General features: G+C 36.6%; 1 pseudogene; it reads right to left on the reverse strand.

Annotated features, from left to right (window-relative positions):
* Positions 1-23,808, reverse strand: part of LOC133533332 (uncharacterized) — a 68,288-nt pseudogene extending 44,480 nt beyond the window's left edge.
* Between the last annotated feature and the right edge of the window lie 797 nt (positions 23,809-24,605).

A 24,605-nucleotide genomic window follows, 5' to 3' on the forward strand; every position in this document is an offset into this window, starting at 1 on the left:
TATGAAAAACTATTAAAGGAGGAGCGAGTTGAAGATCAACCAGGAATACGAAAATCTGCACTGAAACGAAGTCATTTCGAACCGAATCAAGCGGCGCTTTTCATTGCAAAGCCATTCTTCTTGTTCCTCGTGTTGTCCGGGCATATTGCCACGGCTCATGGGAGCCTGGAGCCGCTTGACCACTAATCCCAAGATTTGGCGTGGGCCTAGTTTTTACGAAAGCGACTGCCATCGGAGCTTCCAACCCAGAGGGTAAAACTAGGCCTTGTTGGGATTAGTTCGGTTTCCTCACGATGTTTTCCTTCACCGAAAAGCGACTGGTAAATGATATTTCGTACAAATAAGCACCGAAAAAAAAACTCGTTGGTACGAGCCGGGGTTTGAACCCGCGACCTCCGGATTGCAAGTCGCACGCTCTTACCGGTAGACCACTAGTGCTTACAAGCCTCAATTTGTTTCTTTCTTTCAAATACAAAAAACAAAATGACAGAGTAAGACAAACTGTGAATAGCTAGTTCAGTGTAAGTAAGGTACTCAATTATTGTTTAGCAAATATAAATAAACACACCAAACCCAAACAGGTAGGCCTTGCCTGAACAGCATCTGTCTGACATTATCAATCAGCCTAAAAGCTTCGCTACTCAATGTCAAATTACGCACGAATTGCTCTGACTAATGAGCGTCGGTCATGATTTAACTAATGTTTTAGCGTTTTATGATTACACTGAAGAAAGATACATATTGTATTGTAAGAAAACAAGGTACCTAATAGAAAGGTTGCCTGATACAAATTGCTTTTTAACGATAAGATCGCCTGTTGTTTGCCTCTATCCTTAATCCGCGACACCGATTTAACCGGGCGACGTTGGTACTTGAGAGGCGCGATAGATGGCGCTGCTAGTTGAGAAATTCACTCGACTAGGGCTGATTTAACCTCCTGGATCCCAGAAGCGATGTTTTGTTTTTGAATTTGGAACCATGTCTTGTTTAGTGAAAGTTAAAAATAATGTTTTGGAATTTGTCCTTTATAAAAGCCTCTGGGACTCGGGAGGTTAAGGGTGTTATCTCAAGTGGTCCAAGCGGGAGGCACGGATACCTAAATACTAGGTATTTTAAATTTATTGGATAAGTAAATGATGGTCTGGTAATAAGCCGTTGTTTCACGAAGTCGATATGATATCATTTCCTAGGGATTAATGTTATTTATTTTTCACCACATTCAAACAAATGAGAAAGTTGCATTTTATCCACATGTGGGGCCAAATAATCAGATGCAAATTTTGAGTGGTTTCCTTATGTTAGCTGGTAGAATTGACTTTTAAATTATGATTTTGAATGATATATTTTTTATTACGTGCGTTTGGATTTGATTCGGATTGATTTTTTTGGTATTTCATAGTTAATATTTTCCTCACGTTGGTGTGGTGAAAAATTTACGCTCACGATTCAACTTCTCGGATCTTTCGCTTGCTCGGGTATCAATATTAGCATGAGCAGTTAAACAACAACTTTACCCCCTTGTAAAACAAATAACTAAAACTTATTTATGATTGTAAAAATCTAATTTGAGAAATCCTGATAATTTCTTTCCAAAACAGGCATCTTATTGTATACAGCAAACAATTCCTGATGGTCTCATGTCTGAAAACGTGGTTGCATTTGATTATATTTCTCCGTATAACAACATTAACAACACCATTAAGCCTTGACGATAAACCTCACTTTCCTTATCGCCATGGCTACGATTGTAATCAAATCGTTTTAGTATTTGGTCACGAAAAACTATTGTTGGAATGGCATGTTAAAAGTTACAGCATCATGTCTACTCTCGCATCAATGCTGTGTAGGATAATATGATTAATCTTGGATGTACTTAGGTATTTTAAAAGTTTAATAAATATTAATCGTCTAATGCAAAAACTACAAGTGTAAGTTATTATGTTGTCTTGATTCTTTTTAATTTCTTCGTAAGAACTTTTAGTTTGAATCTGAGATGAGTAAGAGTTAGAATTAGGGCTCCAAGCAGGAAAGAAAAGCTTGTTTTAACACCAAATAATTGTTATTGCTATTATTACTATTATTTATATAATCTCAGACCAAACCACATAGTAAAGGCGTCTCACACAATTTGTTTTTTATTGTTAATCAAATATCATTAGTCTATACGCGATTTTTTTTGTTGCGTACATCAACAGTAAGTATTTTATTGTTCTTTAATGTTATTCAAACAGCTTGGATATCTCAATACAATTTTGCGACGTTGTAAATTGTATGGAGATGACATCTGTCATTACCACGCTGTTTATAATTTTATATGGCATAACCGCACAGGAATAGAAAACTAAATTAGTAAGTACAATAATATTCACCTAGTAGTAAACATGTTTACATGCAAATTTAATGTCAAACAATAACAATTAAAATTGCATAACTTCATTAAGGGACAAAAATATCCCCATGCATCAGACCGACGGTTATCATTGAACACACTCCCGTTTTCGGTCTAAAAGTCTAATATCTCCCGAATAACCTAATGCATACGACGTTTTGGAACAAAATGACTATATTATATGTAGACGTTTGCCTCAGCCAATAACCTCTGTAGTTGCTGCTATTATTTACAAATCTTCTCAACCACAAAACCAGCATATATCTGACCTATGTTTATATATAATTATTATGAATCTCTAGATAAAATTGTATCAGAAACGTTCAAGAGTTGTGTTGTGAACATTAGTTGGCACAAAAACTAATATATTGGCAGCTGGCCAGTCGCTAAGTTCCATTGTCGAGAGTTATTTATCGGGGGACGCTGAATGTTCTTCTAGGTCTTGGACCGGGTAGTTGGTATTTATATTATCTTATCTTATGGTTTTCGGGGGCCCTTGCGGATACACTTAGACCCATAGGGATCTTTTGTGTAACTACCCCGTTAGGAAAGATCCGTCAACTACACAAGAGCTTCTCCTAACATCTCCATATGCCGGATGATGGAGCTCATGCGTAGCATTTTGAATGGTTCCAGATAGCCTGCTTCAAAGTCCTTCATTCCTTGTCTGGCGAGGGCGTGACATTCACACTTCAGGTGTTTTACTGTCTCTTCCTCTTCGCCACACATTCGACAATCGGTGTTGTCGGGGTGTCCCATCCTGACCAAAACTTCTTTGACCCCATAATTGCTAGTAAACATTCCTGTTATAATTTGGAGTTGTCTATTGCTAAGTTTCCATAGCTTTTTGCTCCAGCCGGAGTCTACTTCTTGCATAAAGAGCTTTGAGTACTTTAAAATGGTATTTATATTAATTTTAGTGTAAAGTTTACCGGGCAAAAATCTATCAGTTTGTATAATCAATTGTACCGTAAAAAAAGTTTTTTTTTTTTACTTTCTGTCATGAACATATTTTAAGTCCTTTACGCGATACCTTGACGCGATTTATTCAATATAAATTTCATTTTGACACTTGGAGACAATTTACACCTCCAAATCTTATTAGTATTAGTACTCTGACATTGGGGACCTTTTACATCTCCGTTATACTGTAGTCTGTAGTCATTATTTATTTTAAGATTATGACAATGTAATATTTACCCAGGTATTGGCTGTTGTATTTATAAATGTTGCTATGTATATTTTTCATGTCACTATAGTCACTATATGGTGTTACTGTAAATGTTGTATTGACTTGTAAAAGAGCCCTTGAGGCCTACTTGCAGAATATTGTTTTGAATTTTGTATTTATCAATCATCGGTCATCATTACACGCAGGCGCAGTCGCGGACAATAGCGGTATATACGCTGAGGGGTTGCGCAATGCATCGCAACCATAATTATTAAATTAAAATATATTGTTATGATATGTATGTTAGTTTAAGGTATTTCTCTATGGGCCTCTAGTTGCCTGAAATAAAGGTTCATAAGAATACAATGTATGAACGTGATATAACGCGGCATCCCGACCTTGTCTCGCGGCCTTGACCCGCCGCCGCGGGCGCGCCGCTATCGATTCTCTTATCGATTTATTGCTATGGGACCAATGTACGAACCATAGGCATTGGTATCTGTAAATCTCAATTTAACTCTTTGTACAATTTGTATAATAATATAATATTAACCCCTTACCGCATACGCAGCCATATATGGCGGATATAATATTCAACTCTATTAACAAGTATTAAAGTTCAAATTTCAACAAATATTTTTATTACATCTAACACAAATCAACCTAGTCCCACATTACTGTGTTGTGTTGTGGGACTTGTGGGTACTAGCGACGATATCTATAATATATAGAAATACTTAGTACTATATATTCAAAACTATGACACATTGTTAAATAAGAGACGACCTCCTAGACGATCTCGTACTAATTTAGTGCGTGCGTTATTAAGCGGAAACATTAGTGGTAGTTTTTCCATATGAACGTTCTCGACATTTTCCCCTCTGGATTTTGGCCCTAGATGAATATTTTTTTATATGAGTTCAATATTAGTAACTGTGTCTACAAGTTTCAAGAACTATTAGGTTACTTTAAAAAGCGCTAAAAACTGCCAAATAAATGCGCCGTAAACAGACGCCTAGCATACAAAATAGGCAACAAAACAATAAACGCAAAAATCAAAACGGTCAGACACAGGTAATTTTCTTCTCATTCCGTTCTCAAAATTTCGTTACGGTTGGTTTAGTTTTGGATGAGGAAAATGTCGTGAACGAAATCACGATTTCTGAATTTTTTACGCTGGATTTTTCGCCTAAACTGCAGTTGTCCTTATCGCACTAATATTCTCAATATTTACCTAAAATTCTCAATTCTGTGAAGGGGCTCTGCTGATATTTCCTCTTAAGACCGACAGTCAAGGACCTACGAAAGTTGAAAATAGAAATTTCTTTATCTGCCTCCAAATGACTGAATATTATGCAAGAGGCCAAGAGCATCTCCTTGAATATTGTATCTATTCTCCTTGTCTCGTTACGTTTATAAATAAAGACAGATTAATATTTAAAAATAGTACTTATACCTCATAATTAAGTCTCCATTAACCAGTATAAATATAACACTGTGTCCAAAACATCGTCTTCACATCGCCAGGGCAGGGTGAGCTCGAGAGTCAACCGTGAATCTCACAAGTCATCAAATGTGCGGAAACTGCCTAATACGACGACAGGTCTGACCTATTGGGTTGTGACCACAGTTGTGACCCTGCCTATGAAGCCGATGATCCTGGGTCCGAATCCCGGTAAGGGCATTTATTTGTGTGATGAGCAAAGGTATTTGTTCCTGAGTCATGCTGTGACTGGGGTTTTATCCTTGTCTGAGTACCTACAACACAAGCCTTCTTGAGCTTACCGTGGGACCTATAATATTTATTTATTTATAAATAATAACGACCTAGCCTAACTAACCTAGTAGGTAGTGACCCTGCCTACGAAGCAGTGGTTCAAATCCTTATTTTATTTGTGACACACAAAAGCCAGTTTTATAAAGAAAATTCGACAATAATAAATGAAAATAATTAAATATGAAAATACTACTCGTAAAATAAAAGAAAGTATTTATCAGCAATTACACTTGACGTCAAAGTTATGTTAAAATTTCTTCGAGGAGTAAGGTGCAACAGTGTCAACGTATGCCTGACGTCGACTGTACCTATAGACATCAAAAATGTCTTCAGGCTGAGTTCCGACCGTGAATTCGCACGTGTCACCCAATGCACGGAAACTACCTAATAATAAACACAAGCTCAGCGTAACGCTGTGAATGTCAGCTGTTATTTAATTGCTGGCTGAAATAAAACTCCGTGGAGCCGTGCCAGCAGATTCCCATAGAGACGGCGTTTTTAGGGTTTTTAATGATACTTCAATTTTTAAGTTCAATGTTTGATTGATTGTTCGTGTTTCTATTCGATTAACAAAAATGAAATAATAAAACAAAGGAGGCAACACAAAACAACTCTCTAGATAAACTAAAATTAACCTATTAAAATGCTCTAAAACTTATGAATAAGTTAAGAGTTTTGCTAGATGTTCAAAAGTATTATTATTGAGATAAATTCACTTTGCACAAAACTTACAATAAGTTTTTTTTTTCTTTGCTACATATATACTCTAGTGCTACTAACTAAAAATAAGTATTATACCAAAATTTTAATTTCATATTCCACATTACATTTCTTTCAAATAATAGTCTTTTATTTCATATTCTTGTACTAACAGGTATAACGTCATGAAGGTAAACGCAACCTGCCAAGTATTTCTAAAGGAACAACGCATGTATCGCCCACTGACGTTAAGCTCTAGATTCTAATAATAGTCTTGTATTTTAGCTGACGAGACGAGACGAGTCTGGTGTCAATATGAAAGTCACGGTTTGTCGGATGTGTCACTGTCACGCGGTGTGCACGCATTATTTAATAATCACTTTTATTTTTAGACAGGATGTCGATAAAAATATTTTTTTAATTTCCAACACCAAAATGCACATGCATTTTATTTTCAATCACATCTACCTACTTATTCTCTTAAGATACATAATACAACTTTTAGAGTCCAGAGTGCTTGACGCGAACATCGAAATTTAGTTATTTCTGTCTCTATTACCCTTACATATTCGAGTATGATAACTGTGTATTGTGGAACTTAATTTAGGCTATATTAGGCATTATTTGTGTAGGTAATATATGTTTAACAATTATAGAGACTATACATCTCTATTGTATTGTAGTAATTATTTATTTTAAGATTATTATAATGTAATGTTTACCCAGGTATTGGCTGTTGTATTTATAAAAATTTGTTATGTATTTTTCATGTCACTATATGATGTTACTATAAATGTTGTATTGACTTGTAAAAGAGCCCTTGAGGCCTACTTGCAGAATAAATTTTTGAATTTTGAATTTATAGTAGATTTTTATTCATACTAGCATAACAATCAAAACACATTTGCACAACATTCTATTCAGAATAACTTACTTCTCCATTTATTTATTTATTTTATTTAAAGGCTAAACTGTTTGACCTGTCTGTTAGGCACTGTTTTATCTAAACAGACAACAACGAGGGGCGGGAGGGGGTTAGGGTCGGCAACGCGCTTGTAACTCCTCTGGAGTTGCAGGCGTACATAGGCTACATAGACTGCTTACCATCAGGCGGGCCGTATGCTTATTGCCACCGACGTAGTATAAAAAAAAAAAAACATTCAAATTTGTTTTACAATATATAGAAAGGTAGTGTAAAATAAGCATGCACAGCGAGATAAAATAAAAACGTGCAATAACTATCCTAAAATTATAAAAAAAAATGTATATCCTAAAACTACACTAAATTACAGAATAACATAAATAATTTTAACATTTCAAATTGCTTAATATTATTGTGAAGTATGCATTAATCAGAAGACAAAAATATAGCATTACCTGCACGCACCATAAAACCTGGGTAGATTTTTTTATAAACAACCTACACTACACTAAAGAAGATCCATTTGATTTACTGGTATCTTACGAATAAAATAATGTATTATTTCAAGCGACCGTTGAATGTTCGATGTTCGATGACGTAACGCATGTGAAGGTCATCTCTCGGGCTACATTCCACGCTTATCTTATATATATTCAGACTATATATTCAGACCTCTATGATTTCTAATCACATCACTAAATCGAGATGTGAATTCACGTGCACGAAACCTTTTCGATTGTTTCCTTTATTATGTCTGACACATTATGCCGTGCAAATTTTTATTTATAATGTTTGTATTTTGCTTTTTATGATAGTGTAGTGCTTACGATGGTCTACTTAATTAACTAGCTAAAATAAAAACAACTAAGTATACTTTGTTCTCATCCAGTGTCAGATAGTTCGTTAAGATCTCGAATATTTCCTATAGTCGAGGACTAACTTGACGCAGAAATTTAGTTACCTTTTCAAGTCCTTTAGTAACGTTTTTACGACCGGTCTGGCCTGCCCTGCCTATGAAGCCCATGGTCCCGGGCTCAAATCCTGGTAAGGACATTAATTCGTGTGATGAGCATGGATATTTGTTCCTGGGTCATATAGGTGTTTTCTATGTATTTAAGTATTTATAAATATTTATATATTATATTCATGTATATTGTTGTCTAAGTACCCTCAACACAAGCCTTATTGAGCTTACTGTGGGACTTAGTCAATTTGTGTAAGAATGTCCTTATTATATTTATTTATATTATATTTAGGTCCTATAGCCAACATCCAGTTTTTTCAAAGTTTCAACACAGATATGAATTCACTAATATCAGTTGATTAAGTGACGTAGCCGGTGTTACTTTCTTACATAGCATCAGCCAAACTACGCTAAATTGAGATGTCAATTGAATTTATTCTTACTAAAACATGCTTTGAATCAATTATTTAATAATGAACGTGAGTATTCTAAAATCCGTTAGTCAGAACCGGCATCTTTTCCAAAACTCGTTAAATGCAAACTATTAAATGATGTAACCTGTGTGAAGGTCGTCCTCTCGAGCTAAATTGGCTACTTGACAGTTTTTTGTGAATAGGGAGCGTGCATGAACTGTAGGAGGCAGCACAGGAGCCGTCAGATTTTTGGCGCGACGCGTACAATAATGTTTTTTGTTCCGATGTAGCCCACAAGATGGCAGAACCTACTATGCACAAGAAAACACGTGACGTGTACATGTGCATGTTTATGGTTCCGATTCAGGCCACAAGATGGCAGACCCTCCAACGCGCACGGTCCCTATAATGTCAATCGATCTTGATTTTCCTAAGGATCAAATGTCTATATAGAACTCATCAAAGGTCAGAAATAAGAGTTAAAGTCTGAAGCTCGCACTCGACGATTGAAACGCCTCTAACAAAATGATAATGTAATGTGACGTCACATTACATTAGTCTGTCCTAAATATATGGAAGATCAAGAAAATTGCATTTTGACCGTGAATTATTGCGTTTATGTATATAGTTGTCATATAATTTATTTTTCAATAACATTTAAGGAATCGAATGGTATAACTTTTTTTTTTATATTTGAAAGTTCAAAAAGATTTTTTTTTAAAGATTTTAGGCCTTGTGTTTTTATAATCTAAATAATATGTTTTTTTTTTAATTCCACTTTTTTATAACGAATGCCCCATTTTTATTCATTTAGCTAAATTTTGTTATAATATTCAACATGTGTCAAGTACCCAATTGCTCCTCTATCGAGAGCCCGCCAATCTAACAGACCTAATCTAACTTGACTTCCAATCACTTGCTAAATTGAGACATGAACTCATCTCGCTTCGAAACATACATTGATTCATGCAATTGTTTACATAAGATAGAAATAACATATTGAGATCATATTCATATCCTTCGCAATGGAAGTAGTGGAAATAATCGGGCATGTCTTTTCTCATATCTTATCGTGTGTGTGTGTGTAAAGTTATAAAGTGTGGAAGTACTAAAATAAATAAATATTATAGGGACATTCTTACATAAATTATTGACTAAGTCCCACGGTAAGCCAAGAAGGCTTGTGTTGTAGGTACTCAAACAACGATATATATAATATACAACTACTTCAATATATATAAATCATCCATGACTCAGGAACAAATATCTGTGTTCATCACACAAATAAATACCCTTATCGGGTTCGAACCCAGGACCATCGCCTTCATAGGCAGGGTCACTACCCACTAGGCGAGACCGGTCTTAAAACTTCATATTTTCATAAGATTTGACGTTTAAGGTCTTTACACACTCTGTTACTGAAAGTCTATGTATGCTGGGTATGATTCTAACACACCGACTTAGAAAGCAAAAGAAATTACTGCCTCGGGTGAGACTTGAACTGGCGACCTCTGGACCTCTGGAATTCAAGTCTCACCGAAGGCAATAATGAATTTAATGATTTAATAAGAGAGTTAAAGAAACGACGAAGCGCTTCCAGAAAAGGTAGGTAGTTCAAAATTCAAAAAATTATTCTGCAAGTAGGCCTCAAAGGACTCTTTTACAAGTCAATACAACATTTATACTAACATCATATAGTGACATGAAAAATACATAACAACATTTATAAATACAACAGCCAATACCTGGGTAAACATTACATTATAATAATCTTAAAATAAATAATTACTACAATACAATAGAGATGTATAGTCTCTATGGTTAAAAACACATTAAATCTGGAGATGTAAAAGGTCCCCATTGTCAGAGTACTAATACTAATAAAATTTGGAGGTGTAAAGTTTCTCCAAGTGTCAAAATAAAATTTATACTAAATAAATAAACCGCGTCTGGACTGTTAAACTAGCAGTCTTATAAACTAATGCTACAGAATACATAACTAGTATGTACCAAGTCAAATATATTATACAGTATGACAGAGACGTATACGTGGAGACCACGGTTAATACATTAAATTTGGAGATGTATAAGGTCCCCACGGTGTCCTTGTGCTCCTATTGGCTAGCCTAGCCATAGATACCCGCCAGATATCTGAGTTATAAAAACACAAGTTTATAATATAGGTGATGGTCGGCTCTTTATCATTTGTCACCATGCCTGTCACATTCTAACAAGTGTGTAAGTGCGAAAGTGACAGGCATAGTGACAAGCGATAAAAATGGAACCATGATGTCACTGATTGCGTATGTAAATGTCCTAATAAAATCAATCAGTTTTAGTTATAGGAGTAGTTTGTTTTGATAGTGAATACCGCGGCGGTGCAGCGGTTCCGCGTTCTAAATTTGAAATCTCCCGCATTGACCCAGTTTGACGGAGTCTGCAGCGCGGATGAACACGTGAAATCTTTTAATGTTTTCTCAAAGTTCGGTATCGTAAACTCAGGTAACTTTAGTCCATAACATATAACTAACTATGTAATAGTATATCTTAGATCGAAAATAAATGTAACGAGCATAATTTGACAATGCTTTAAATTAATTACTTAATGACTTTTTTTATTATTAATTTTTAAATGTTTCTTTTATTAGTATTATATAGTGTAATAAGTAATGTATGGGTCTTGTTATCCGAAATAAATGATTAAATTAAATAATTTAAAAATTGGACCATTGTTGTAGTATAGGTATTACGAAGTAGGAATTTATAATAAAAATATATTTATACTAGCCACTTTCCAGGACTTCGTGTGTGTAAAAGCCGTTAAACATTAACTTCATTTTTCCCATCTTCAGGGTTGAATTTCCAAAAATCCTATCTTAGTGGAATTCTACTTATATTTGAGTTCTTATATGCTTCTTATATTCCAATCTTGTCGCACTCGTCGACTTCCAACTTTATTATCGATATTTATCAGTGCAAGGGGCCGATTTTTGAATTTCGATTTCGTGCTGACCCTTTACAACGAGTGGTCAATACCACTGGACTCCCAATTTATAGCGCCCGTATTTCAAAAATAGCATTTCGCCGTTTTCCGGAGATTTTCGGGAGACGAAATCGAGCGCTCGGATTTCAAAAATCGGCCCCAATACCCAGAAAATTTCATTATTTCCTCCACTATTTTTTGTGCCTAGTCACTTCCGTATCCCAGCACGACTTTTGGCAAAATTTAACCGTCATAATGTCCTCGTAAAACTGCCATAAAAATGTCATAACGCGAATTCCAGGTCGCTGGCCAGAACAAAGTAGTTACCGTGTTTTACGGCTCCGAGAACGCTGCATTGCTTGCAATACACGATAAACTGCTATTTAGTAGGTATACGTTCTAGTAACTTTTTAAAATTAGGAAAAACTACAAAAAAATAACTAAAGACCAAGATATACCACAAAAAAAAAAAAAATTACTTACCTACCTGCCAGAATCATAATATATGAAATAAAGATACTCACGCTAGTGTCGCCGGGTCCGGGTCACTTCAGTACCTATTTTATAGCATCGTATAAGCATCACGTGATCCCCGATCACCCGTCAAAGAAAACAAGTGTCGGACGCATAGATGGTAGGATCACATCATCACATGAGGGTAGGGCTGTCATCTCGAATTTCGCCAAAGCCGGACAAAGATTCAAAAAAAAGCCGAACATTTGGCGTAAATCGCATTTTTTCCCCGGACGAGTTCGAAAATAATATTTTTAAAAAATAAGACCTTTAATTTTACATGTAGTTTTAATGTGCTTCCTTACATGATAAGTGTCCGGGTTTTCCCCGGACACTTCTTGACAGACCCCCCCCCCCCCCACAAACGGCCCCCGGACGGCCTCCAAACTAGGACAAATCCGGGAAAACCCGGACGGATGGCAGCCCTACATGAGGGATAGAACACACGCAATTAACGCAATGCGCAAAATAACCTACGTAATTTGGTCGGGTTATTTGTTGCCCACCACAAACCGCACTAAAATTTACAATGGGGAATAAAAAATATTAAACTGAAAAGGACAAACGATCATAGCGCTTTCTCTGCTACTCCTACTGAAAGTTCCATAAGAGAATCTCAGTTATCTGCCGGCTCCACCATTTCATCTCTATACCTATTATACCTCTATTGTCAGAAGCCTCGGCCCGGACCCGGACGAAGCGTGAATCATGCTTTATACTGTAATCTTTTGAAGAACACGCCCATAAACTGACAGTATTTTCTCTCTAATAAAAGAGTATAGTCAGGGGCAAGTATAACATGGAGCTATAGCGTATTCATAAACACATGGTGTACTGTACTGCCCCAAAACCCACAACTGCTGTAAAAACCGTTAAGTGCATCTGTTTGGGTGCTCACCCACATCCCGAATACCGCTTACATTATTACATCATGGGAATATGTGTCATCTTGTCGTGAATGGTAATGTCATCAAATAAAGTAAACTAACAATTAATAATAAAAGAGTAGAGGGAGTATTAGTATTTGCGAGTTTTGATATAGGTAAAAAACTAAAGTAAGTCACCTGTTGTATGTAGTTGTGACGTGTTCGAATAGACATTTGTTTTGTTTGTGTGTGTCTTTTTAAACATGTATTGTCTATTCGAACACGCCACAACTACATACAACAAGGTGACTTACTTAAGTTTTTTACCTATAGTAGGTATTAAAATTGGGTCTCGCGAGAATTGTTTAACTGTTTACAATGTGGAGCGCGATCGTAGCTTTTCACACGGGGCACCACGCATATCGCAGGTATACATAGTATCTATTTGTTATTGTAAAATTAGTAGCCCCGGACTTATTTATATTTATTTATAAACTATAGGTCTATTCCTTGTCTATAAGTTTTGATCAAAAATTGTATATGACTATTTGTTTCTAAATAAATAGAAGAAAAAAATTAAATGTCACACTTGAATGAGATACGATTTTTTTACAAGTAACCAGGATTCGATGACAATTTGCACGTCACCGTGATGTCACGTGTCCGTCTTACGAATTTTCAATCTGACGGTCACGTAACCCCTGTCGCGAGTTTAAAATATTTTCCCCATCACAAAAAGTGCACAGCGCCGCTAAAGAAGTTTTCACTTCTGTTCAGTTTCAATCCTGAAATTTGTCTAAGTAAAATATGAATCACACTAGATCGGTCCAGATCGGGGCCGAGACGTCCGACATTTCGTGTTCTATAGAAAATATCACGTGATCACCGATCACCCATCATAGAAAATGAAGTGTCGGACACCACGGCCCGGACTCATACCGATCTAGCGTGAATCATCCTTAATGTTAAAATAGAATATCAATAAGCTTTACTTGCAATAATGCAAGAAGCGTACGTTTATGACGTCAGCCCGCGTAGCCAACATGCCAATCGCGTAGTCATCTCTCTTTATCAATCTTCTATATTAGTGCGACCGTGACAGTTGCGTTTCGTTCACTACGGAGCGTTAACGATCGGCACGTTGGCTACGCGGGATGCACATTCACTTAGCGTCATAGTTTTATAATGAGACAAGCAAACAATTAATAGCGGTATGTATACATGTTACAATTCCGTGGCGCGTTATGTCACTTCGCCGGTTAGGTGACAGTGATTCATGCACGCCATCGCGTGACGTCATTATGACGCCATCTTTTCAGGAGGCGAATTCGGTTCTAACAATTTGATAAAAAAAACATCATGAAAAAAAAATTACTTTAGCCATTACGGATCCAAGCTTTACCGCCCTCTTGACTATACTGTCAAGTGTCAGTTTGTGTTGTTTAGTATCGTCTTAACACCGGCAGGAATACAAAAGTATGAGTAGGGTCTAGTATTATTTGGCTGCAGTTTTCTGTAAGGTGGAGTAACTTCCCCAGTTGGGCTCTGCTCTAGATCTGGAATGATCCGCTGTGCTGTGCCCTACTACATGAAGTGAAATGACATTCACAGTGCCAATACGTAGTTTAAGGACGTACCCGGGTCCAAAAATGACAGATACAAATAAAAAACTCGAAATCATTTCCATATTTCATCAACTATTTGATTGTCACAGCTAAACCGCAAGTGGAAAGCGGTTATACGAGTAAACCAGCGGGCGCCAAAGCGTTATGAATAACAATGCCACGACGGTACTTTGTAGTATTACCTTGGAACAATCCTCTAGAACACTTGTAAACTTTCACGCCCTAATCACTCTTCACACTCTGTTCGGTTACCTACTCTTCCAAATCCTTTGGAAGAGTACGTAACGCGACAACTTATAGAAACCTTGGGCAGTCTCCATCAGGATAGATCATAGAAGTTATATATTCAAAAATATCTCAATATGAATAATTACTATATTTTCGGGTTTTTTTTATACGATTTATTGGTTAACCAACCCAATACAAAACCGCCTGGATTATCAAAATACTTTTCGTTGTCTTGTTTCTGACCATTCGGTCACGCTTCTAATCTAGTCTTTTATCAAATAAATAAAAAGAGTTGAGTGCTATTTATTGCATATCTTTCTAGCTGTAAATTATAATTCACATGAGAAAAATTAAAAACTAAATTTCACCTCATAAAAAAACTCCACTCCGTCACAATTTTTGGGGCCGAAAAAACTACAAAGCGAAAGAATTGTGACCCAATTATGGCACTATTACAATGCTTTTTCTACGAGTTAACCGAAATAATAAAACAAATTAAATTAAATTAAAAATGTTAATATCTTGAAAATTTAACTGCTTCAGTGCAAAACACATCCCGAATCCCATTGATGTCGTTTGTATGAAACAATAATTAAGTATTGTATCATAACAATGTTCTATCCAGTTCTAGACCTACATTCCATAATATAGGTATTAACAAAAACATATAACAGTCAGTCACTGTCCGGTCAAGGTTTCATAATTAAAATATTTTCCTCCTTGTTTTCCTTTACCTATGTGTATAATTTAGTTACGTTACGTTGTCACTTTGGTCACATGACAAGATGCCATTTTAAGTCTTATTTTATACCTACTAATATTATGGTGACATTCGGAAGGCGACTGCATGTTGTAGCGTTGCGGGTGCAGCGTTAGGGCAACGATAAATGGGCGATGCGTCGATGTGGGTCAAAATTATATTCGTCGTCTTTTTTTCCCAAAAAATGTGACAGTGTAGCTTTTTGTATGAGATCTTTTTTGTTTTGGTAAATGTAATCTACAGCTAACATACATGCAATAGCACTCGTCAGCAAAAAGTACATTGTTTCTTGCCATAAGGGACGCTCTGACAGGTTATTCATATAAAGATACAAGCAAATTTCGTCCTTATGGTAAGCGACAAAGTTGCACCATTTGACGTTCACAAATACAAAAATGCGTGACAGAGTGGTCCAAAACAAGACAACGAAAATAATTTTGACCCGGCACTGTCAATTTTCTTAACAACCGAACTTTCGTGAAACACAGACATATTGAATAAGTACATTAAAACGAGTGACGCACGTATTTTTAGTCGAAAATTGCTTGACATGTTTGGCTCCATACCGAGTGGTAACAACGGGAGCACGCGTATAAGTGATCCGATTTAATGTATCTAATTACCCACCCACTTCTTCAGTAGAAAAAGGCGATAAATTTAAAAAATGTAGGCGCAAAGGGTTGATCTCCCATAGAAAATTTTAATATCACGCCTTTTTCTATTGACAAGTTGGGTGTGTTTGAGTATAATATATATGAAACACACTAGAACGGTCCAGATCGGGGCCGAGGTGCCCGACACTTCATTTTCTATAGAAAAGATCACGTGATCACCGATCACCCGTCGGACACCACGGCCCGGACTCGTACTGATCTAGCGTGAGTCATCCTTAATAAATAAATAAATATATAAATATTATAGGACATTATTACACACATTGACTAAGTCCCACAGTAAACTCAATAAGGCTTGTGTTGAGGGTATTTAGACAACGATATATAATATATAAATATTTATAAATACTTAATACACAGAAAACACCCATGACTCAGGAACAAATATCCATGCTCATCACACGAATAAATGCCCTTACCAGGATTTGAACCCGGGACCATCAGCTTCGTAGGCAGGGTCACTACCCACTAGGCCAAACCGGTCGTCAAAATAGAATATCAATAAGCTTTACTTGCGCTTTGCGTTGCGTTGCTGTTGTATTGAAACTGACAGTGACATTGCCGATAACGCTGTTGCAGTTCTAAACCGAATGTAAGCTTTATTCAGCTAATAGACATAACATGACCTTTAATGCAATGCATTGTCAACACTCTTCAATGCATATTACGGCATTAATAACAAACACAAACCGTGTATCTTAAATATTTATTATGCAACATAGAGGTCGGCAAATAATTATGTCACGAATCATTACATAAACACAATATTGCTGTTTATGTTTCAATGAGTACCCAAGCCGCCGAGTTTCTTGCCGGTCCATATCCCATACCCTCCTCCAATTGAGGAGGGGTTTAAACTTAAACAATGGCTCCTACAGGCGCAATTTTATGATATGAACGATTTCGTAAAAAAATCATAAATGTATGAAATATATGTACAAAATTTAATATCTACATTAATGTTGTAATGATGCTTTAATTTTATAAGTATATACTTACTTTATATGTCAGAAGCGCCGGTGGCCTAGCGGTAAGAGCCTGCGACTTGCAATCTTGCGGTCGCGGGTTCAAACCCCGGCTCGTACCAATGAGTTTTTCGGAACTTAATGTACGAAATATTATTTGATATTTACTAGTCGCTTTTCGGTGAAGGAAACATTGTGAGGAAACCGGACTAATCCCAACAAGGCCTAGTTTACCCTTTGGGTTGGAAGGTCAGATGGCAGTCGCTTTCGTAAAAACTAGTGCCTACGCCATATCTTGGGATTAATTGTCAAGCGGACCCCAGGCTCCCATGAGCCGTGGCAAAATGCCGGGACAACGCGAGGAAGAAGATACTTACTTTAAATTGTCAATCTATTTACAAACCGACTTGTAACGAATGTTACTAAGAAATGTTTTCTTTCTTTTCTTTTCTAAATCTTCTCGGGTCAGAGGTGTAGGGTTAGAGCCGGTGTATCTTTATTTGACGTTTATAAGCGCATTTTTATATGCTTACTTGAAGTAAACTATTTTATTCTTTAAGCTAGGAACATTTCTATTTTTAGATCTATCTATACGTGTTTATGAATGTGATATGATATAGTGCATGCTCCCTTTAAGATTTTAATTCGTGTCATCCAAGATGACGCGCATATTTGTCAAAACTAACCTTTAATTACAAAATTAACGCTCTCCTACCGGAGAACAGAAAAAAGAAGACTCTAAAGCGCGCGGTTGTTTTATACGATAAACGCGATGCGATAAGCGTTAAACGCGATGCCTCACACCCATTTTACATCAGATAATCTAATGACACTACATTTACGCGATAAACGCAGCGGTAAGCGTATTGTCATTTTTCCTACATTGTTGACACATGCGTTCAACGCTGCGTGTATCGCATAAAACAATCGCGCGCTTAAAAGTACTTAGTAAAGTTTCAAACGCAGTGAAAAAAGTAGTTTAATTAGTCAATAAAGTCATTACCATCATTATGCTTTAAAATACACCGCCAATTGTTCACAGAATTGTTAGATTTTATAGTCAATTGTGCCCTGAGAAATCGGATATGCGGAACGATACGACTTCATTAATTGTTGGATAATAATTTCTTAAATAAATATTATAGACCGGTGGCCGGCTGTATGAAACCCACCTGATAAAAAATAGAAAATACCTACTATGTGGGGGTAGCTGACATTTAGTAGCTTCAACTGCTCTTGGTCGACCGCGGCTTAACTTGGCAAATTTACTGACATGCTTAAATAATAGTTTAAGCTATGAACAAACCATATTTTCAATATTGATTTTTGAAGAGAAAACTTCTTTAGCGGCGCTGTGCACTTTTTGTGATGGGGAAATGTTAAACTCGCGTCAGGAGTCGTGTCAGGGGCCTACCGCGAAAACCGAATTGCGGGGATCTTTCTCTTTTACTCCTAGTAAGACGTCATTAGAGTGACAGAGAAAAATGCCCGCAATTGACGAATTTCGATTTTCACGGTAGCCGCCCTGGTCACGTGACCGTCAGATTGAAAATTCGTAAGACGGACACTCAAATTGAATGTCATCGAAGCCTGGTTACTATTGAAAAATCGTATCTCATTCAAGTGTGACATTTTATTTACTTCGACAAGAAAAGGAGCGTGATTGCTTTACTTAATATGATGGTGAACGATTCATTAACATTTACTGATTGTGTAGGCTGTAGATCTGCTCACGTGTCATGAATTGTACCTATATGTTATATAAACTTCCAAAACTAACAAGAAAAAAAATGGCGTTGCTTTGCACGCTTTAATTAAACCATATTTAAACATAACTACTACTAGGTACTATCTAAAAAGTTTAATGTATCTTTTATAGCTGTTGGAATCCCTTGTATACATAAATAACAAAATTTGCAATACATTGCGTCTTGGAATAAATATTAAAGTGTGCTAAAAATCAGAATACAAGTTATTTTCAAAAGTAGCTGAACAAAAATTAGCCAGTTTAAGGAGTACAGCCTACAGTTTAATTTTTTGCTCGTGGCCACACCCGGTATAATTTATTAATTGGCTATGCTCGAAGTGCGTGATGAAGAATCCAAAAAGAACCGATGTTCGCTATCGACATAGCAAAAACGAATAATAGAGGGGCAAAATTGTTGTTTAACCCCTTGTGCTAATTAGATCCGAGCAAAGGAAAGATTCCAAAATATAAAGTGGAGCGTTGCGAGGATTTCAAGGCAAATAAATGGTTTAAATAAACTTTGCTACTCCATAAAGTTTTCACCACACCAACGCTTGTAAATACTGTAAAATATTATAAATAACATACAAATGAACGTTTATAATTCAAACTATATAGTAGGAGGAGGAGGTAAATAATTAAACTAAGTATTTCTTCGAACCTTCAGGAAAACCTAACTGAAAATACACGTTTTGTAATTCAAACTTAGCTTGATCCAAATATTCGGAGCCACGACAATAATGCCTCGATTTACATAAGCTAACCATAAAGGCCGTTCTTGATCTAGATTTTTTTATACACGACCTAATAATACGCAAGCCAATAATACCTACCCAGCAAATACAAACTCTATTACGAAAGCATAAAGTTTTATTTAGTTTGCGGTCCGCTGACAGCTGTAAGATTTGTTGATCTAACAGGAAATGCCGGGAAGTTATTTTGTTCATTTATTTTATTTTGTCTTTGAAGCCATTCGGAGTTTCGTGTTAAGGGAGAAAGTTTAGTAGATTTATTTATGTAATTAATAGAGTAAATTTCGGTGTTTCGTGATGGTTAGAAATAGTATGCTAATGGGAAACCATTTAGAGTTCTGACTGAAATGAATTATGGATACATTACACCCTAATGGTGCGGGCTAGATTTAGACCATATTAAACGTCTAAAACATTCCATTCGTACCAATTCGTTTTTGACACATGCCGTAAGATGGCACTTGTGGGCCCCTATGGTTTTTTTTTTCTTGCTAGCGTTTGACCCGGCTTCTTGCCACGGCTCATGGAAGCCTGGGGTCCGCTTGCCAACTAATCCCAAGAATTGACGTAGCCGTAGGTACTAGTTGTGCCTACAGTGACTGAATACTCTTATATAGAAAGTTTGAAGTAAGGATATGTCCGTTCCTTCAGTGTTACCATGTGCTGAATCAACAAGAGGAATTATTTTACTTGTATTTCTGAAGTGGTATTTTCACTAGCTTTCATTTGATACCCATATTGCTATGGAAAGAAAAACACCCTCACTCACATACTCTCAATACGGCACGACAATATCGAGAGATCAAGAGTGTAACCTTAAAAGGAAATACTAGCTGAGCCCCTTTGACAGATTTGAGAATTTTCCTTAACCTTTTGAACGCCACGCCTATCGTACGCGGGCGCGTAATCGTGAACATTGTCGGTAGGCATGAAGGTTGATATTGGGATGTAGACGCGCGCGTCATATGACGTCTTCGGCGGTCAAAAGGTTAAATATCTCTGGGCGGCTCCTAACATTAGTACGATAGGCAACTGTAGTTTAGGCGCAAACCCTGCGTAAAAATCTCAGAAATCGAGGTTTTGTTCTCGACATTTTCCTCCTCCAAAACTTAAGCGATCATAACGAAACTTTGGTAACGGAATGAGAAGGAAATTATCTGTGTCTGAACGTTTTGAATTTTGTGTTTTTTGATGCCGATTTATGAGCTAGGCGTCTGTTTACGGTGCATTTTTTGCCATTTTTAGCGATGTATGAAATAACCTAGTTCTTATAAAAACCAGAATATCAAAAAAGGAAACGTTAAACTCTATATAACTAGTCGTTTCGCCCCGAACTGAGACATACTTAGTCGGCAAAGGATCGAAAACCACGTGCAATTTATTGCAATGTCTGTGGAACCCTTAAAAGTAACCATAGTGATTAAAATAAACTGTATCTGTGGTAAGCCGTAATCTTTCTATCTAAATTCATAATTCGTAATTTTTCTAGTCTTTATATCTACATGTAAACATTCATTTGTGCCTACTTTAGTCTAATTCTAAGGCTGTAATGTTTTGTAGCATTGCCTGTAAAAAAAATTCAATGCGGTGTTAAATAAAAAAATTCTATGTTCTATCTTCTTTCTTGACAATTGTCAAATACCTATACGTATTCTGTTTATTTTATTTTTGTTTTTATCTTGTTAATTATTTTAAATACGTAAACCGACTTTCATTTGATACCAAACTCGACCATACTTTCTTGCAAATAAGATGACCAGAATAGCAAGATCCCCTCACAAATAGCTTTTTGTCCTTCTAGGCTTTTATAGCTCCAAAACCCCTTGATCAAGCCTGCTCATAATTTAATGACTAAAATATAATGCCCTCAAGTACACACGTTTACCCAATTTCATTTAAATTAGAACAAATCTGCTTAAGTAATTGTCCATCAAACTATCCTCTGATAGTTCAGCGTAATAACATCGAAAAGCCGGGAGGTGCCCCTAGCCAGCTGTGTGTTCCAAGTCGAATATAATAACTTCGCTTCGCTCGCTCGTTCGAAAATAATAATCTAGGGCCAAAATCCAGAGAAGAAAATGTCGAAAACGTTTATAAGGAAAAAGTACCACTAGTGTTTCCTCTAAACGGTGACGAGCACCATAGAGATAAGCTAACAGTTGCGTCATGTTCATGTGTAGATAAGCAATGCAAACTCTTGCGCATACTCAAACTGCAATGTTTAGGTGTTCCCATTCAGCGACGGAATATGGAAAAACGAAAACTCTTTGATAAAGAGATAATAAGACACGTCATTCAAATAATTCTGATTTGCACAGCAGAATGCTGTTGTGCTGTGAAATTAGTGTTTTTGCTGTGCAATTCGTTTTAGGTTAGGTTAGGTTAGTATTTTTAGGTTAGGTTAGTAAATTTTTAATAAACACGTAAAAGCAAAATCAGACTTATATAATAAGCTGATTATATTTAACCAAAAGTCAAGTATTAGACAATACATACATATGTACAAACTTTTTTGAAGATAATTAGATATGTATTCTGTAAAGAACAGCAGCCTATGACTCGTAAGCTTTAAATCGCTATGACTATCATTATCATCGTCTAAAAATAAGGTCGAATACCTATTATTCAATATTGAACTTTGTCAAGTAAATATTTAAATCCTTCAATATGTAGTTGTGGGAAATGTTCGACAATTAAGCAAATGGTTTTTAAACACATTTAACTAGCGTGATTTAAAACTTTTTCGATTTATTATGAAAGAACAATTTGGTTAGTTAACTGTTGTTTTATTGGCAAAGTTTCAAATGACTCAACTTCGAATAAATCCATTCCAATACATTAAAAATAGTGATAATGAGTAATGTATCTACTTAAATTCAGTTTTGAAATAGTTTTTTCCTCGTAAACTTTTGAAATGAATATCGCTGTTCGACTTCGAACCCGTTTTCTTAGAATACAACTTGTTATGTGTGAATTTTCAAGGCAGTGTCATGAATTTCGACCTAACATTTTCGATAAACATGAATAAAAGTCCTAATGTTAGATAAAGAATAATGGTAGAGTCAGACCAAGATAACTCAGCATAGACTGTACAAGTGACACTGTGTGGAAGTGTCATGTCAAATGCTTATGACAATAAGACATTTGCAGTAGTATTTGTACCCACAATTCCATATTTTTTTTCCATCAAATTCAGTGATTTCAGGAGTCAAAGATATGATTTTAGTGGGAATACGTCTGTCATTTAACTCAGGCAGTTGGTAAGGACTTAGTATGGTCAGTACCGGCAGGTTTGAAGCTGGTTTGATGTTAAGTAAGTAAAAATGTAATATATAAACTAGTTGGTTGCAACATGTGTGATAAGGGAAAGCTGTGGACTGAACGAAGATGTAGTGACAAAGGTACTCGTATTTGAGATGGTTTGGACACGTGGAAATAATGAGAGAAAGAAGGCTGACAAAGAGAGTATATAAGGGAGAAGTAAAAGAGGGAGCTGGAAAAGAGTAAGCCTCGGCGGATTTTCTGATCAAATCGGGGGAAATCCTGAAGGAAGGCCAGGCCAAGAGCACCCTAAACCGCGCGAGCGTGTATGATGAATATGTCGTAATGTTATGAAAGTGAAAGAAGCGAATAGGTATGTCAGGTGTCAAGTGGAAATCCGAGATTCCCTTCTTTACTCGTACCAATCGCCTGAGATAAGTAACCTGTAGTATCAAAATTAGGTAGCAATTTAAATCCCTTACCTCCTCCACGGACTTCTTCGAAACTCGTTCATGGACACAATCCATTGCTGCACTAGTTCGTTCACAATAACCAGATCATTATATAACCACGGTCAACAAGTCGTTCACCCACTGTACGCTCGGCGGATCGGGGCCCGTGCACGTCGGTACTATGACGCTTTGGGTGCTTCTTGGTGCAAGCTTCGGGGCCAGGGGACATGCGTCCTAAACGGCGCTTATTGGCGGTGTAGCTGGCCACAAATCCACTAGGCTTCGGCTTGAAACGAGTTAAACGTAGCACTTTTAACTTTAGCCGTAGTAGCCACACTGTATCAGCGCTGTTGTAACGATCTCACTAGCCGTAGATTTCGTTGATTTAGGTTCTTCTTTTGGCTTTTCTGATTCAACAGCTTTGGGCTTGAAGCGGCTGTCAAGCCCATTTCGCTATGCCGAGAAGGACTATTGGAGAAAAGTAGCCAGATTAAGATAAGCATGACTAGGTTATCCATGGCTGTGTCCATATAATCGAAGCTGCATATCAGATCGTCGACGGCCTCGGCGAGGTCAGCCATGGCGCGCCATGTTGTCGTCCACCACGAGCGTTCCGTGCCCGCCGCCGTCCCGCACCAACTGAGGCCATTTTTTTTCTATTTCTGAACGCGCTAGTTTTGGTAACCAGCTCCGTCTCTTTCTCTTAGGGCGCGTCAGAGTCATTTTAAACAATGAACACAGTATTAATAGTCCGTTTGGTCGTTCGTTTCGTTCGTATTTAATGTTGTTTCCGTCCGTGATCTAAGATGACATTGTTTGAGGCTGAAACAAATGAAAAATATCGTTAGAATACTGCTAAATAAAAATAACACCGTGTCTGGGAGAAATTGATTATTTGGATTAAAACTTTAACGGTCCAGATTGAAAACAATTAGGTATCATTGCTATTTGTAGTCAAGATAGATGATGTTATGGAGTGATCGTTTTTGTCTTATAATACGGATTGCGCCCTATAAAAAATTAAAACCGGCTGTTATCTATCTCCACGATAATTTTTTATTGTTATTTATGTTGATCTTGAGCAATAAAAATAATAAAAAGTGTAACTATTTGTATTGTATTATAATACGATGATTAATTCGATTAACTATAATTATGATCGTAAATTCATACATAATGCCAGGTATTAGAATTAACCTCGAGGTCCTTGAGCAATTGACAACTAAATAGGAACAATAAGGACATCCATCAAACCATTACACAAGTCTAAAATAATAATTATTATATTATTAATAGCTAAGTAGGTAAATAGCAGTCGATGGGACATTGACTTAATACCTATAGCCTAAATCTGTAGCTGTAGTTACACTCGAGCACTCGACGTTGACGTTAGTGTTTGCGTAAACTCGCAGTTCATCTCGCTCGCACTTATATTAGTGCAGTA

This window comes from Cydia pomonella, unplaced genomic scaffold (assembly GCF_033807575.1).
Source record: "Cydia pomonella isolate Wapato2018A unplaced genomic scaffold, ilCydPomo1 PGA_scaffold_156, whole genome shotgun sequence".
NCBI lineage: Eukaryota > Metazoa > Arthropoda > Insecta > Lepidoptera > Tortricidae > Cydia > Cydia pomonella.